This window comes from Thunnus thynnus, chromosome 24 (assembly GCF_963924715.1).
Source record: "Thunnus thynnus chromosome 24, fThuThy2.1, whole genome shotgun sequence".
In the NCBI taxonomy this organism is placed as follows: domain Eukaryota; kingdom Metazoa; phylum Chordata; class Actinopteri; order Scombriformes; family Scombridae; genus Thunnus; species Thunnus thynnus.
In genome coordinates, this window is record NC_089540.1 from 7,443,515 (window position 1) to 7,462,260 (window position 18,746).

Below are 18,746 nucleotides of genomic sequence, written 5' to 3' on the forward strand. Positions count from 1 at the left end.
CAGGTGTTCATAGAGTAAATGGGAAAAGATCCAAATCACATTCTCCGCTCAAAGATGTTCTTTGGATTTAATGGCTTCCTTGAAGTTTCTCCGATTACCCAGTGACTCCTTATCGACTTTCCCAGTCGATGCTGAAACCAGCCTAGAGTTCATTCAGTCTCTTGTCCAGGGTCCTTTCTGTTTAACCAATGTAGTGTGCCCTACAGTTGCTGCACATGATGTCATATACCACTGCAGTCTTCCTCTGCAGGAAAGGTTGTGTTTTCAAGGTGTACCAATAGCGATCTGAAGATGGCATGGCTGAATATTGAAGCCACAATTGCTCCTTTGGCCACTCTAACCATAATAAGGTGAACAGGAACGCTTGAAAACATGAAGTCTCGAAAGTCTTGTTTCAGTAAAACTGTCTGTTCTTGTTGGCGATATAAAAATATTATTTTTTAATGAAATATTTATGGATTGAAAGGCGGCGTACAGGCATGTTGACTTGATTGACAGATGTCTCTCACACTCAGTGTTTACCCCGACTCAGTTTCACCCAGTATTTGGATTATTTTGGTGGCTCCAGCATCTGACAAAGATAGTGAGAACACATAAACCCAACTCCAAGCTTCAAAACATTTAAACTTCAAAAATGTCAAGACTTCAAAGCATTTCCCTACAGTCTTTGGCAGAAAGTTCTTTTTTTTCTTTTGGCACATACTCTGCCCTCCCCTCTGATGTCTCTGATGACAAGAGACCTCAGGCTGAAAATCAGGCTGCAGGTCAGTATACAGATTTATTCACATACAAACCAGGCCAATGACACGAAATGTAACTCAACACAAATGAATGAATGAGGATCCTCTTCTTCTAGTTGGTATCATTTTCCGGTCATTATACTGAACAGCCAACACAAATGTGTCTAGAATTCATTTGGTTGAGTCATGCAGATTAACCCATTTGCCCAAATTCTGCTTAAGGAAAGCAATTTGGACCCCCCCCCCTGCTGACAGCGGTTAGGATTTGAATGACCTAAGCTGTTCCAACAGCCATAACAACATGATCAGCAGCTAAGTCAAGATACACCAGGGAGCTTGAATATCTGCAAAGACCTGCTGATGAGGGAAGACATGCCTAATCATCTGCTTCAGTGCTTGTGCAAGAGAGGAAAAAAAAATCAGATTAAACTGAATATTGAATGTGCCATGCTTTTGAGTGACGATGATTTCATACTCCATAAGCTGATGCTCATGTCTATATCTTCTCTCCCTCGCACCCATGGAAGTGTAGGGAGATAATCTTGAGATGTGCTAGCTCGCCAGGGAAGTGGTGGGATAATCTTACAAGCCACCCAGGAGAAGCACTTGGTTTTCAATGTGTAGTATCTGACTCAGATTATGCATGTGAAGCCTTTTTTTTTTTTTTTTTTTTTTGCTGGAAGGGTAACTCAGCAAAATGGCCCGCTTGCTGCATATTGCTTTGATAAGAGTGTATACTAAACAATGCCAGAGTTTGAGTGATCAATGAGGGAGGAACAGGTGATATACAGTGTGTCTACCATAAGACATTCAAAGACATTTCAAAGCTGTGTTGCTTTGTGTTTGTGGTGGTTGCAGCTGTCTCAATATCTCCCCAGAGCTCAAAGCTCAGTCCTAATATGTTCCACACCGACCTCTGGCACTTTTTAATGCTTTCATCCTTTCTTTGCTGCAGTGGAACACATTATGAGGGACCTGTTGTGTCTTACATTACTTCAACATAGCAGTGAGTAAGAGGGGCATTTGCATTTTTGCCAATTGTGACATGCAAGTTTTTTTCTTTTCTTTTAAATGTAGTTTTAATTTACTTTTTTTTTTCTTTTTTCAGTGTCAGGCAGCTGAACAAGTAGAAAGCAGTGATTTGATTGTGGCTCATTAATACCCGTAGCTATCTTTGAGGACACAGAGATCATGTTCTGCCTATCTTTTGGGAGGTAATTTGGAGGGTTTAGCAACCAAGGGGATGTTCTACAATAAAAGCCTCCATGTGGTGGTACTTTATAGTCTGATTCCAGTATTTTTGGACTCATTATATTTCAATTTTACCACCTTGCTGCCTACCAAATAAAGGAAATAATGATTCAGTATTTCTCCAATGATTTATTCCTGGCTGTGTTAAGGAGGCTTTGCATTTATACCTTCCTGCTGGAAAATTAAATTTACAAAAAATATAATTTAACAGTTAACTGAATAAATAAATTAGCTATATATATATATAAATATATTTAAAGAAAGAAAGAAAAAAGGAAATGGGAGCGGATTAGGGAGACTTGGACTCTCTAGGAATTCTGGCTACGGTCCTGTGCTACCTGTTCCCAAGGCGCTGCTGCACCAAAATCAAATAATTACTTCAGACTCAGAAACAACACCTGTTTTGTGAGATAGACCGCGTTGACATTCAAACTTAGTGATCATAATAAACTTTGTTGTCATGCAGCCCCTGACCACGTCTGATAAGCCATTTGTGTTTTTAAAGAAGATGCTTGGGGCTTTATCTCTTTGAAAAGTACTTTGAATGTGCAAAAAGGCCAGCTTAGAGTTGATGGAAGGAAAAGAAGCATTTTAAGATTAAGCTGGCTTGGCGTTGACGTGAGGCTAAAGTGAAACACAAACTTTTCAAAGGAATCGGCAATAACACAAACTCTTTACCTCGTCGGCTGCCACCACCCACTAAACACCAACTTAAAAGGAGAATCTAAGGAAACTGCAGTTTAATTACATCATGTTAAGTGACTTCTGGTTACTGAAGTTCCACAGTTCACTACCTTGCAGCCTCGAGGGCCACACTTGCTTTCATACAGCAGGAGTTTGGATTATAACCTCAAAAGTGCATCAACAAGATATTTAATGGGATCAATATGAACCATAGTGAGATGTTAGTTTATTTCAGTGCTGGCATACTGTGCACACATATCCCAGCTGTGTACTGTGTACAGTTTGAAAGAGAAACAAACAAGTCAAGGCTGCTTTTAAGTGAGCATCAGCAGCTTTTTATTCTCTGCTAAATCTCCCACAGGCAGGAGGTCAGCTCTGACACACTCATCCACCGTCTGTTGACCCATTTAGCCCATCTGTAGAAGGCAAAAAAAAAGTACATTACTGGTATTTTGGGGAGGCCTTACAGGTCACTGTTATCAAAACCGTTATGTCCTAGTTACTATTTGCTCTCTAGTGAAATTGCCTGTTTGGATAGCATCAAATGTTCATTCAGCATCAGTCTTAACAGCAGGAAGGCTAAAATTTGAGTGAAATGTGTGTGAGACGGTAAAGAGAGAACACGGTGTTGTCAGGTGGCAACCTTCCATGCTTTTAATTTGGAGCAATTTCTTTAAACTACTACTATTATTATCATTATATTATTATTATTTATTTTCCACAGGTTTTATGACTCTGGACTAGTGAAAGTAGAAGTAAAATCATGTGATAAAAATGTTTATAATGTTCCCTTTCTTACAGCAAAAAGTAAAAGCTATATTGCAAATATAACAATGGGAAACAATACTACAGTACAGGCACATGAACAGAAAACATGCTCCTCTTTCTCTCTTCAGGGCATGAAGATTTCAAATTGTTATTGTCATGTACATGCACATATGCCCTGCCACTGAGTCACTGCATAAATATTTCATGTGCTGTATCAGCTGAACCAATGACAAAATATTCTTTTCTATTTGAAGACACAATACATCCAGTACATGGCTGACTGGAGCGTCACTGGAGTATCACCAGAGGGCTGCTCAGTTTAACAACAAAGGAAGTCCAAGTGGAAATTAAATGTTTGTTTCCACAACTCCACAGAAAAAATGTCTTACCAAAGAAAAGGATGTTTTACATTATTTGTTCCAACAAGGCAGATAGACCATGATCGACAACTTAAATAAGCAACTTCCTCTTTGTTTCCTCACTCTTTTTTCCGCGGGGGCTCTCTTTATATTAGTTAGAAATCAGCAGGGAGTCGAAGGGTATGAAAGATGAAGGATGATGCAAAGCACAGAAGTCACCCAGTCCTCAGGGACTAATCATAGTAAGTATATTATCACAGTAGATGACAAATGAGATGAATCCCCTGATATTCAAGTGAATGCATTGCCTTTAGCCCATCTAACAGCACATGGTTGACCTATTTGCTCTTAGTAGTTAAAAACCCTATCAGTCAAATGACACAATATTTAATGATAATGACAGGCCAATGGAATTCACAGAAGATTCTTTAATTTAAAGCCATAGTTTTTTTTGACACTTTTGACCTATAGATAACCATTGCACTCATGTTTAAAGAATACATCTGGGTTTTTTTTACCAATTTGGTCTTGTTTGTAGTTTTGCCCATTATTCCCATCAGTATGAAAAAATGTGGCACTCAACTAAGTTATTGCTGAGATCTGGGGACAGGCTGACATTGCTAAAAAAAAAAAAGAAGTCAGATGGGGCAAAATATAGCAGTCAGACGATCATACAGGTTTTAAACAAACTTTATACGAAATTCATATGAAAGAGAAACTGAAGGCGATAAAACGATTCAAAAATCTGTTTCTTCCTGGATTATCACTGACCTACCAAAATCCTGCCTATTCTGTGCAGGGTCCCAAGGAATTATAACCTGTCCCAACACATGAGGGACAAGAAACCTCCAAATGAAGTGGTTTATATAATCTGACTAATTCTGTGGCTTGTTTACAACCTTTCGGACCACTCATGTTTCTTGCTACATCAGACTTTGGTTGTAATAATGTTGCCATATTCCCAGATTTCAGCAATTTGATGAGTCCAATGTTATTTAACACATTCTCCTAAAAGTTATGTTCATATGATGTCTAAAGAATATGAGCCAAGCTGTCATGAACCAGAATTACCCGTGAACTCCACCACCCCCATTTTCTCCTTAAGTACATTTTAAGATAGGAAAAATTGTCTTTTTCCACACCGTCTGACTGTATTATACTGAATTATGTATCAGCTTGTTCCAACTCCAACAAAACAGCTACACTGCATGCTGTTTCCACTAATTGGATTTTCAAACACAAGGCTTCATGATTCTTTTATGCACCATTTCATCAAATGGAAATAGACATTTGTAATTTATATAAACTTTGGGATCTCCACTAGAATGAGTATGTAAGGAGGTTGTTTTATGTCCTGACCAATCTATGCTCGGGGTGTTTTGGCACAATCCCTCTCTCCTAATGTTCCAGTCCATTTTTCTTCTCTACCACTGTAATAAAACACCAAAACAGAAATTGGCATTACACTTTTCCTCTCCATGCCAAGTCTTCTGTGGCATTTCCACTTGCCGTATTACTCGGTATGCATCTGCCTCTTCCCTAAGCCTTCATAACCTCGGGCAATGCTTCGGGGCTTTGGAACATGTGTAGGGGGAAGGGCAAGCATGTCATGATTGCTTACGCTTACGTGCCAGCCTTTCCTGCCCAACTCCCGCGACCCTTGGACAGCCTTTTAATTATCCTATATGTGCTATGCCAACAGTAGGGAGCGAGACCCAGCTGTGAGAAGCAAGCATGATAGCTGACCTGGAAAAAGAATGCCTTTACTCGGAAGGGCCCAGAGGGTTTAAAGGGTACTATATAGGAGAGCGGCTTGCAGGGCTGAAAGCATTGGCAGTATCTCTCCCATCAGCCCCGGCTGTGTGTGTTCACTTTGAACTGCTGTTTTGAGAGCCATGTGCAGAAACATGAATGCGAGCCTTCACATATAATAGGACAGTAGCTCTGCTGCAGTTTTGCTGTTTGCTAAGAACTTTGTTTTCCCACTATACTTAATTCAGATATAAGTGAAGGACTCAGAGGACACTTAAAGACCTTTGAGCATCCCCGTGGCTCTCATTCTCATTAGATAAGGGATTGAATGCACACAAGGCACTGTTTTACTGGTCTTTTTCCTACTGCTTCCTTCTCCGAGCGTGTGTAGTAATTTAATTAAGTCCACCGACTTTTCTAAAGGGCAACTGCAAGAACCAACACAATTAATAAAATGGGTGACTCCTCTGATCTTTGTTGCTCTTTGTTCCGCTTTCCTCATTTGAGTGGCTCAGCACAATCCCCTCACGGCCCATGACTTGATTTGCATTTAGAAAAGTCAAATCTGGCCTGTCTCCTGTAATTATTCATAAACTTTAAGTACAAAGTAAATAGCACATGAAGAATTCAGCAAGTGGAGTCCTGACAAAGCTACTCTTTGCAAGCATCATTTGTATGCAAGAGGCAGCGCATGGAAGCTACAAAACTGAAGCTTCACTGTCGTAAAATGTTTGAGAATGTATGGATTCGAAATCTTTATACCTAAATGATGACTTATCTGAATGCACAGCTCTACAGCATGACTTAAAATTAGAGTTTTGGCTCGGTGACAAGTGATGGTGTAAATGCTGGTGTGTCAGATTGCGGCTTCAACGTATCCATGGTCTTCTGGGATTTATCCTTTTGAAATGTCAGCGTTTAACTGATGATGTTGCTCCCAAAATGGTCGCTTCTCTTTGGGATTTTCTCTCAGGCTTATTAGCACACTGGCTGTGGCTCATAGATGGCTGAGGGATCCCATAGGACAGTTCAAAGTGTAACGAGGTTAATTAGCAAGAACCACGACCTAGACTAAAGAACACTGCTCATAGTATAAATGTAAAATTTGTGGGTAATTTATAACTCTTTAATTGAAGACATTAGACAAAGAACTATATAAGTCAAACAATATACATCTAATTTACTTTTATCTAAAGTGGATTTTGATTGAAATAGGTTTTTCAAGGCCAGCGCCAATATTTAATCTGCAGAAAATCATATATTTTACTGCATCTTTAAATTTTACAACATGAAATGTTCTAATGAAACCCAGGATCTGATCAAGATTACAAATTAGAAGCACTTATCACTGACAAATGTGTAGATTTATATTCTTTACCCAATATATATGTAACTAATCTGCACACCATCCATCATATCAGATGTGAATATTTTCTATCAGCCTGATAAAGTGGTCTACCCTTACTCTGGAACAGAATGTGAAGGCACATTTGGGATCAATCCATGGCACACCAGGAGATAATCTATCTGTGATTTACAAGGCCCACACTTCATCTTGGACACATGTGTGACATTAACGGTATTGTAAAGTTTTTATATGAAGCTCTGCCAACGTTGAACAACTGTCCAAATAGCCGTTACCCAAAAGACATCATTCATATCATGTAAAGTTAAATTTAGAGCCCAACCTGCAAAAAGAAAAAAAGATGAAAATGTGGGAACGAGGAACGAGACCAACATGACCACCAAACTGCATGGAAATATGTGGTAATAACAATCAAAAAGCTTAGACATAAATCAACAAGGGTAAAAAAAAATATCTGAGCTGCTCGTGTATTCAGCATAATCCAGCCAGAAATCCCTGCCCACATGCCTTACACACACATATACATACACACACACACACACACACACACACACACACACACACACACACACACACACACACACACACACACACACACACTAGATTAAGTCCATAAAGGTGGTTTAAGGATACATTGGTCATGCAGCCACCAGTAGAAGGTCAGCGTCTAGAGGACTGTTCCCTACGGCAGTAAAGAGAAAGGTTTTAAGGTCAAAAACACAACAAGCACCCACACAGAGAAACAGAAAGTTGTGTGTGTGTGTGTGTGGGTGGGTGGGTGGTTGAGTAGTTCTTGTATGTGTGGTCAGCTATTAAAACAAAACTGAAATTATTTCATTTGTGGTCTTGCGGTTGTTGCTGCACATTCCATTAGCATATACTTATTTCCCTGCCTGCATGAGTTTATGTACAGCACATGTGTGGCACTGTTGACACATGCGAGTCATGTTGAGTAGATTATTGGTCTCCCAACCTTGCAGTATACCAACATCTGTTTTCCATTGCATGTCTTGAATTATGTATCTCCTCACCTGCTTTTAGCGCACAGTTGGTCGCACCGCTTTACAAACGTACAGTACATATAGTGGATGTGAGTGTGTTTTTATAGGTTTGTGATTTCTTGTAATGTTGCAGTGCACTGGGAGGTCACTTGTGAAGACTTCATTAAAATTTCAATTCATTATTTAAAATTATAGCATTCATTTTTTCTCATTAGCCAGCATTTGGGAGGTTTATTTTAAACTTAAAATGCAGGATTAGCTCAGAGATTTCTGTTTAAAAAAAAAGAGAATATTTACATACAGTTTATAATCATCATTTTTATTTTCCTTTTTTTTTAACCCACACAATTGTGATGTACTATATAACAGTCCTTTAACATGTTCCAAGTCTGTAGAAATAGCACCGCACTGAACAGTCGACCCTTTGTTTCTGTAGTGAATTAAAAATGAGAGCATAGGTGTTCTGTTATCCCGTAGCATAAAATAGCATTTCTATATTTGCTTTATCATCTGCCTCTAAATTCCCAATTGAGATCATGTTGAGAGCTTTTCAAATAAAAAGGCAAACCACAGCATCCACTTCCCTGCATGTATATTTCATGCTCTCTGATTCCCATACTGTATTTCTACATCTGTATAAGTCTATATTTTTACCTTTTCCAAGCAGGTCCTCTGAACAATGCAGCCTTTGGCTCTTAGGAAGCATTAAGGTCTGGCAGATGAATCGGAAAAATCACGCTTCAAGAGGGAATGAAAAGCTCTCAAAAGCCACATGAAATCTTAAACACTTTTTCAGCGCTTTTTTTTTTTTTTCTTTTCATTTGGCGAGCGGTGCTACCACTGAACAATCTTAAAGGTTTCACCGGGTGGGTATACAACACTTATATTCTGTTTGGAGCTTGTATGACTTGTTTCTCACCAGGTGAGAAATGTTGACTGTCAACAGGTCGAAACCCTTAAGTGTGAAGAGCACAGCTGGGAAAGTGAGTGTTTGTCTTTTTTTTTTTTTTTTTTTTTTTTTTGAGAATGAAAAGAGTTTGGTTGAAATTTTTATCACTGAGAAAGTGTGAATAAATCAGAGATTGTAGTGCTTTCAGCCACATCAATGACTCATTATAATGCTCACATTATATATACATGATCACAACTCGGAGCTTACAGAGAAGTGCCATCTATTTCCTTTAAAAGGCACTTTAAGCATTTGTAGGGCCGAGCTACTAATGTGCAGACCTTGCACTCAAATAGATTAAAGTTCTCACTCTACCTTGATTTTCCACCTATCTTCACTCCTGTGTAGTGAAAATAGAAAATTGAGTTGTCTTACCCACTTTATTTCAATTCAGTGTGCCAAGGGCATATTCATGGTGAATTTTCTTTGGTCCTAATCCTACTGAAAAAAACTTTTTTTTTACAATTTGATATTCGCTCTGTTAAAGTTTACTGCCTAATTCTAAATGAACCAGAAATTATAAAGCAAATAAATAGCTTTAGTTGATGTGTAGTGTGTGACTTCTGCTAAGCATGATAGACGTGCGGGAGCTTTTTAAATGTAATAGACCGTTTCTGGCGCACATAACAGTGGAACACATGAGGAAATATTTTGCTGTACTGTAAGTTTCATGGCTCATTTTAGGTTCAGTCTTCCAAGCACAATGCACAGCTGCCACTTAAGTGTCAAATACGGACACTTTCAATCCATGAATCATAATGTATTAAGGTATATTTTAAAGATCTTTTCGCTGTGTTGGCAGAGGAGAAAAATTTGAAAATATGTGACATATCATCGCCATAAAACATTATGACCAAGCCTATTACCTATTTACCCACCTAGCAGACTTTTAAAGCTGTCCAATATTCACTTCCTTTTTACTTCTCCCCAGATATCAAAAACCAAAACAATGAGCTAAAGAGGCTTAAAAGCTTTGTAGAACTGCAAAGTCGGGTTGTAATTCTCTATGGATCTGTTGAATGTTTCAAAATCAAACATTCAACAAACTGTTATCTGATTCATTGTTTATCTAAAAATATTGATTGCTGTAGTTTTAAAGCTGACTTGATGTTCTCTCTCAGTGTGGTTATTTGTTCTGTTGAATACACTGACCTTAAGAGGTTTGATTGCTCTGAACATACTTCTCCTGAACTCAAGATTCACACCATCAGCTGTAAGTAGATGAATTCTAAATCATTTGAAATACCTAAAAAATATATTAAAACATGTCTGCCAGGTCATGCAAAGGGCAATTTATGCAAACCTGTCCTAAAATTAGCTCCGTTACAAACTTTGCCGAAAATCCTCTTGCAAGGGTTGATTTAATGAGCTTATATTTTGTGCTGTTTCCTCCAGTATGGAAATGTTTTTGGCAGATGGTGCCCCCCCAAACACGTTGCACTTTCTCAGGGGCAGGTGCAGTACGATAGGCTGTTTTTCACCGCTGATGAAGATGACACACATATACAGTGCAAGGGCATGTTTGCATGCCACAGGACAGAGGCAGGCAGATGCGGCCCGTTTGAAGTAAATGTGGAATTGATGTTCGGATCTGTTTGTAAAGAGGCAAAACATCTGTTTGTTACACTAACCAGCAAAATGCCATGTGTCTCTGCTCCTCTGAAGCATGTGGACCCACAATGCAGGGATGTCATGCAAAGCTTTTTCTCTCAACTACTTTTTTATAAGATTTGGTGGAAAATCGATTTCTGAAAGATGAGGAAAAATTTAAAAAACAAATTCCAGAATAAACAAAAGGCGAAATCCTTCAATTAATCTTTCTATCGGTGATCTGACCAGACCTTCCATGAGCTCTTAATCCTTTCCTGGGACTCATCCTAATATGGGATTGAGAAATTTGGTTGTTTGGGCAAGACTCACAGCACACACACACACATACATCACCTTAGTCACTTTTTCCACTGTATTTCAAGGAGCTTGTGGCTATCTCGAGCGGTTTTCTGGCAAGTCTAAAGCCATAGAGTTTTCTTGTGCTCCAACTTTCCAGTAGTCATCTTGTGTCTGCACATGAAGCGATGAGGAGGATACCGCTGGATTTCAGATGTCAACTTTTGGCAAACCCTGTCTGGTTAGTACGTCTCTTAAACTCATAAAGCATGAGAAGATATTTACCAGGACATTCGGTAGAGGTGGCCTGGAAGTTAACAGTGTGGCGTGACCAGCATGATGAGTGTGAAATGACTTAAAATTTGAAACATGACTGCCCTTTTCATCACTGGAGCAACTCTGATTAATTGATTCACACAACCGCAGATGAATAAAATCTGTTTTGCTATTTTTTTCTCAAGGCTGACAAAATCGTTGCATACAGTACTACAACCTAAATATGGTAAAGAATGTAACATACAGTATGTCTTCTGTGCCGATAACATTAACTCAGTAGTCGGCTTCAATCTAGAGAAGAGGAAAACATTCACTGTAATTCTATCCAAGATGAGGTTTTTTTATCAGCATATGTATAATTTGGTTAAGTAAAAGCTTGAACTATCACTGAAAAAACACTAATTTGCATGAAATTGCATACTCTGTGGGAGTCCACAAAGAGTTTCTCATTCATTGTTAGTACTTTAAACAGATACAGAATGACGCAGCAAACTGAGGTCTTGGGAAATAGCACGTCAGACACAAATTGATAGCAGATGTGACTTAAGATCTCTGGATTTACCTTCTAGAGGCACATTGACCAAATGATCACTTTGGATTTCCATCAGCAATTGACAAACACTGTTTGACATATTCAGAGCTAAACCGTCATACGATTGTGGTCATGGTGAAAACAATAAGACGGTTGCACACTATCAGGGAAATGTAAAGGTCTGGATGCTGATGCAGTCATTTCTGACTTAGTGAAAGACCACAGATGTGGACCGACACACCCTTCTCAAACCACTCACTGAATATTTCAACTCACTGAGGACATAAAGAATTTTAACTGGACTACTTCTGGCAAAACTGTAAAAAAGTAGGAGAGTATGATTTTATTCCACATTGATCACACAGCTTTTGCTTTGATGCATAAGGGGAATAAATAATGCAGCAGTGTTCTTGTAATGTTCTTAAGGTATTACAGGCTGGGTTTTTCTAAAAGCAACTTGGGGCACAGAGAAAAGAATCTGAATACTGAGTGTGCCTTTAGCAAGCCTGGCCTTGCTACAGTAGGACAGCACACTTAAAACGGCTCTGATTTCCTGTCATTCATCCAAGGATGATATGTTGTTCACAGGAATATGGAAACGAAATGTTTCAAAAGCCTGTGTGACCATAAACACCATGTCATCAGCCTTGAAGACACCTTCAATTCCTTATAAGCTGCTTAATTCAGGTATGAGGAAGTGCAGTCAGCACTTTATCCTGCTGGTTCTTTTGAGATCTACTATCCAAGGCCAGGCAGGTTTTTTGTTCTATAAAGATCTGAAAGAGAATACAAGAAGAGGTGTGAGGTTAGATGCTTCTTGAAAATGAATAAAAAGGTGAGAGCAACCCACAGGCTGCATTTGAGGACATCTTACCAATATTTACAGTCTTCTGTAATCTGCGTCTGTGCTGTTGAACTGCAGAAGTCCACAGCTCCCTCTGCTCTCTCTTTGTCTCATTGACAAAAAATAAACTGTCAACATCGATTGTGATTTTTATGGTGCTGTGTGCAGCATTTTAATGCCAAGACAGTAATTCTGATGTATTTGTAAAAGTGCTGTAAACAAATGACATTTTTGCAGCTATTAGTCCCATAGCTGAAATCTGCTGGATCCATTTATGGTTCAAAAGAGATTACTTTATGATTGATGTTTTATTATATGGGTAATAAATTATTTGATTCCCACTGCATTTCTCTAACTGCAGAGTTTCAGCTTCACATTAGCTGACTTTGTCTGATATCCACCGCCAAAGGCTCTTGTCATCTATAGTCCTCGTTCTGGCTATTTAAACCAAAAGCAGGACAGGGGACACTGTGCACAAGAATAGCATTTATTGGAAATGTGGTCTTATTTTTATGAGAAACATAAACCAAAGTCCTTTCATCGTTATAGGTTGTTTCTTTGCAGAGGATATGGATTCCAGCAGGGTAAGACAGTTTGCAGGAAGCCCCTAAAGAGTGATTGGCGATGTGCAGCATGCAAAGTTTCTATGAAAATGAAAGACACTGATGCGCTCCACAAAACCAAAAAGGCTTTTTCCACGCTAGTGTCTCTCTGGGACAAACTGTACTTTGGACAGTATGCAACATGTTAGCATGTTACAGTTAGTAATATTTTAAAGTACAGGAGTTTGCTAAATTTGTTTTGACTGAAGTGTATAACAGGAATTTTCGACATTATCACAAAAGAAAACATTGAAATTGGACTATTATGCAAAAACGCCATAAATGGCAGCTTTTTTAATGTCTTTTGGTTATGGTTATGACAAATAAACTATGGTTAAAGTTTGTATTTTAAAACACTGGGTTAAGGTAAGGTAAAGAAGATGGTTACAGTTAAATAAAAAAAATGAACATGAGGCGTTAGATTGGGAATGGACAGAAATTCTGGTCTCTTGCATGTGACCCTAATATTCATAACCTTTGCTTTGCTGAATAAAGGAAAATTACCTCCTGCATGGTGCAAATTTTGGCATTGCACGTGAATTGTGTGCTGCAGGTTCACCCAATATGAATGTAATACCTCTGGATACTGGGCGGCCTGTTGGTGGAACTGGAAGGTCAGAGGATTTCTAAAGTGTTAATGGTTCCTCCTCTGGTGATAATGAATGTCTGTAGCATTTCATGATAATACATACATACATTAGCTGTTGGAATATTTCAGCATAGACCAAAGACAGTCTGGCTGACTGACATTGCCATATCTACAGCCACTCCCGGGACTAAAAATAACACAGCAAAGGATCATAAAAGAGATCATATCCCAGAGGGGAATACCCCATGACAAGTTAGACGTGCCATAACCAAAAAGCTATACGGTAGATTACAAGCTTCTGTGGCTTCTATGCCGAACAGTTAAGTAATTCATGAGGAATTCTTTTCTTCCTTCCAGTGAGAAAGGAGACAGAGAAAGAAAGAAAAATCAAATGGAAAAGTGAAGGAAAAGATGGAGAAAAGAAGATGGAAAAAGTAGAGAGCAGACGACAGACTGCTCAACAATGAAACATTAATATGCCCGCTGTGTACAGAATGGGTAATTCTGCACCTTTCTGCCAGACTCATTTCCTGCTGTAAAAATGGAATCATGCATACACTACACTGTGCATAGAAATCGGTTAAATACATTTTCGCAATTTTTTACTGCAGGCATGTACATTTTTGTACAGTTTCCTCAGGCTTCATAAACACCAGACTGGCTGTGCTGTGACACAATGAAAATGTCAGTAAGTTTCCCCTCTGATGAAAAGCAAAAGCAGACCACTTCCCTCGGAAACCAGCAGAGAATTCAGCAATCGTGTCGCTGGAATGTTAACTGCTAATGTTGTGCGGCGCTTGATTTGTCTGATATGCTGGGGAGTGGGAGGAATTGGCAGACGTACATGTAGATGAGGATGACATGGGGGAGGACGGTACTCAGTGGCAGAAATAGAGGCGTGCAGCGAAGATAAGTATGAGCCATACGCTTAGTTGATGGGTACAGCAATAAGTGGCTTTGTTATCAGTCTCTTTATGCTCGTTAGCATTATGGAATTAAACTATTTCTGAACATTTTCCAAGCTCATGACAGCAGAATATGTCAAAGTTTCCACCATCACAGACTAAGACAATGAAAGGGTGTAGAAGTAGGAGAAGAAAAGTGAGAACGTGTACAATATGCAACATTTTCCACAAAATAACTTCCAAATAATTTTAAAATATCTGTCTTTAGAGGCAGAAAGTCTGACCAGGATATTGAAAAGCATCCATAAAAGAAGAGAACGTGCTGAGGAGGAGAGAGGAAGTGTAGCAGAGTTAGTAGTGGCATACTAAAAGAGGAGCAGAAGTGACAGCCAGGTTCTTATATCCTATAATTATAGCACTGCCATCACATCTCCTCTCTTCACCTCCTGTTCTGTCGTTTCTTCCTTTTTAACCCCCAGCCTCTCACTTCCTCTACACAATCGCTTCCTCTCTCCTCTTCTCACGTTTTCTCCCCCTCTTCCCTCTTGCACTGTCATCTGTCATTCCCTTACTATTCCTCCTTTTGCCTCCTCCTGCTCTTCCTGGAGAGATCTGGGCCACTTGATGTTTGTGCTCACCCATGGGAAAGACTCGCCTGTTAGCTCACCCAGAGGGGAAAGTCCATCTGTGGACTGCAAGAGAACCACTGTTTTGTCGCACAACTGCTCTAGCAAGGCAATAATCAAACCAAATTCAGGCTTAGAGATGTGGTTTAGTTTTGTAAACTACGATTTTTTCCAGAGTTTTCAAATCAAGTGGACTATTTCCAAGGTAAAGAATAATCATTCAACCTCAATATTGTGTTTCTGACTTATCTATGTCCCTACCATAACATTGCAATGAATCAAATCTGATACACCAGTTTGGGTAACCTTATTAAAGTCCACAAGTTTGTGCAACTTGAGACAAAAACCAAACTGATCAAACTATTACTGCCACAGTTTATGTATGAGAGTTCCCGCAGAGTGTTCCAATAGAAACTAAATACAGTTTTAATTTCTCCCTCACACTTCACTGTTTATACAGTCACTGTCCCCTGTAATGTGTTTTTGTAAAATTACCTGATGAACAACTGAGATTGAAAAAACAAACTCACCACAAGATCCATTCAGTAGCTGTTCTGGAGCTCACAGTCATATCACATGATCTTCGTCAGCAGATGGAGTTTGCCCAGCTGTCATGGAATTGTAGATGATCAAATTATTTTTTTTGCAGCACTTAAAGAACTTTTTGTCCTTGTTTTCTTAAAAGTTGAGGTTCAAATTATACCATTGACCTTGAGAACAGCAGTCAACAAAAACAAACTCACCACAAGATCCAATTAGTAGCTCATCTGCTTGTGCCATGAAGCAATTATACTAAATCTGCCCCTGTTTAAATGCAGGACAGAGACTGGAAGAGGCAGAAAGTCAAGTATTAAATTAGTTTCATCTGTTACATTTAAAGTGGACATATGCTTTATGTGATTTTTTTTGTCATTTATATACTGTTATGATGTAGGATGTCTATGTTAAACATGGTTAAAGTTCCAAAACTTGAGGTGAACGTACTGTATCTATAATGCTCCCTGCAATTCAAAAGCCAGGGCTTCAGTGTGCACTGAACGCTCTGTTTGCAAAGTTTTTGTTGTTGTTGTTGTTTTTTTAAAATGTTTTTATTGGAAACTGGTGTCATGCAAATATCAAATACAGAATGCAAAACTGTGTTCCAAAATTGTGTCCCTTTTTTTTTTTTTTTTTTTTTGGTGTAACAGAACAGACCCCCCACCCATTCCAAACTCTCAGAAAAAAAACAAAACAGAAAGATACACACATATAAAAAGAATAAATAAAACACACAGACAAAAGGTGGATTTGGGCTTTTCCACTGTAATAGGATACATCTGCGGGCTATGAGTGAGGCAAAAGCAACAACATCAGAATGTTTCTTAGTGAGGCTGGTGGGTACAAGGGGTACCCCAAAGATGGTTATCAAGGGGCAGGGTTCTGATGTAATATTGAGGGCTTCTCCTAACATATTAAAGAGGCAAGACCAGGGCTTGGCTAACTTTGGACAAAAAAAACATATGAGTATGATCTGCCGGTGATAAGCCACATCTATTACAGGTATCATGTGTATCCAAACAGGTAGCTCCCAGTCTGAAAAGTGAAGCCAATGCGGAAGTGCCTTAAACCTGCATTCTTTCTAATGGCCATCAGGGGGCAACTCCACTAGCTGCACAAAGAAGTCTGATTATATGGACGCTGATGAGAAAATTACCCTACTTGATTTATTACCTCAGTAAACATTTTCCTTGTTCAGCATTTGGTTGTAATAAAAGACCCTCTAAGGAGTCGGATGTTCAATTTTTCCAGTGAGTACATTTTGTTTTAATGGTTTTAGGCCTGTTTTTCGCTAGCAGAAATTAGAACTAGTATTAGCATTATCATTGTTAACCATAGATTGTAAATGCACTGTGCTAAACCAAGCTAGCAGCTAGTGCTATGGTCAGCTCCACCCTCTCATCCAAATATGGTCACTTCAGGCTCCAAATATCAATCATGGTGCCAGTGAAAATGGCGATGGTCAAATCACTAAACTCGCAGCTTCAAAACTGAAGTCCACAAACCAATGGGTGTACCTGGAAACAACCTACTAAGCCTAGCATTTATAAGATAAACCCTGTGTAGGACCTCAAACTGAATTAGACTTAGACAGGCACATGAAGATGTAGACTTGACCCTGGCCAGTGCTTCTTCCTACCAATCATCTGTCACTCTGTTTGCAAAGTTTCCTCAACTTCCCCATCAAACTGACATCAGATCATTGACACAAATAGCTTTCCATTCTGTGGCCTTTGTTGGTAAGGTTATTCCACAGGCTGTTCATATTTTTCACTCAAATATATTGGATCCGATTTGGGCTTGGACATGTATGGATGTATTTGAGAAGTTGGCATTTTGAGTAAAGAACAGAAAGAAGTGAAATCCTACCACTATTGTTTGTTTATGTAGCCTCCTGAGCTGGCGGATGTCTGTCGAGGGGCAGCTTCCTGGAGCTAACCAATCAGAACAGGTCGGGCTCACTGGGAGGAGGGCATGAGGGGCTGCAAAAAGGGCCAGTGTGAGTTCAGTAAGTATAAATAAGGAATTCTTTGAACTGTTAATCATGCAAAGATATTCCAGTAGAGCCCCAGAATAAAAATATGGACCTGGAAATGTGTGGAATAAGTCCTCTTTAACATTTCCGAAGTCATAGTCCAGGCTAACATGCTTTAAGACTTGTTTTGAAATGTTGAATATCTTTAGGTCAAAAACGTAACCATAATCAGACCTGAAGCTCACTCAACCCAAAGTATGTCTTTTATGTTCCCCGAGATCTTCAGTCCATCCAGAAAAGAACAGGAAAAGCCAAGGAAAATCTTCATTCACATCCTACAAGCTGGGCAACATCCACACAACAACTTTTAAGTGGTGAATCAATATTTCACAAAGTCCCCTGCGCTCCACCCTGGGCTGCAGAGGGCCTTCACCAAACAATAGGATGCTGACCTGCATTATTCATCCTTCACTCATTCACTCCTCTCTGACTCAGACAGAGCACACAGGGGATTCAACTTTCCCAAACTAAACTTCGGATAAGAAAACCTTTCAAAACATCGGCCTCTCCATCCTCAAATTGCTGTGGTATTTTGAGTAGTCTCGTACCATCCCTAATAATGTTAACCACGTTGAATAATGCATTAGTGATTCATATCGCAGTCAGGCCATGCCAGAAGCCCCTCGGTTCGACCGAATGTCAATGAGTAAAGTAAACAAAAATTCACTGGGAATTTTTTTTACAATCTAAAGTGATTTCAGTGATTTTGTTTCCAAAAAGCAAAAAATCCAAACATCAGAAGAACTCAAGTTGCAGCATAAATGCTCATTTGATTCATAAATGGGTAAAAAAATCATCCTGCAAATATCATAAATAGATACAGATCTATATTTTAGGTGCACTTCTGTGTCTTCAATCACCTTTAAAGCTAACTTTGGGGATAAAATAAGCGTAACTCAGTTATTAAAAAATGGCTGAAATATCGGCAGCAGATTTTTAATGAACTTGACATTTAATGCTTCACGGCTTTGAGTAGGTGTCCCCTAATGTCTTTTCATAACGTGTAATTAGGCACGGACCTTAAATAATGTGTGCGTGCAAAG

The 18,746-nt window shown here is 39.1% G+C and overlaps 1 long non-coding RNA gene across 2 annotated transcripts in view; it reads left to right on the plus strand.

Annotated features, from left to right (window-relative positions):
- LOC137177397 (uncharacterized) overlaps positions 1-17,711 on the plus strand; it is a 212,021-nt gene extending 194,310 nt beyond the window's left edge. The window contains exon 7 of one of the 2 annotated variants that reach the window (XR_010926101.1): positions 17,559-17,711. This is a non-coding gene — a long non-coding RNA (uncharacterized lncRNA). Of the gene's footprint in view, positions 1-3,957; positions 4,045-17,558 lie in introns of those variants that run through there. The other variant, XR_010926100.1, reaches the window with a different exon arrangement.
- The last annotated feature ends 1,035 nt before the right edge of the window (positions 17,712-18,746 follow it).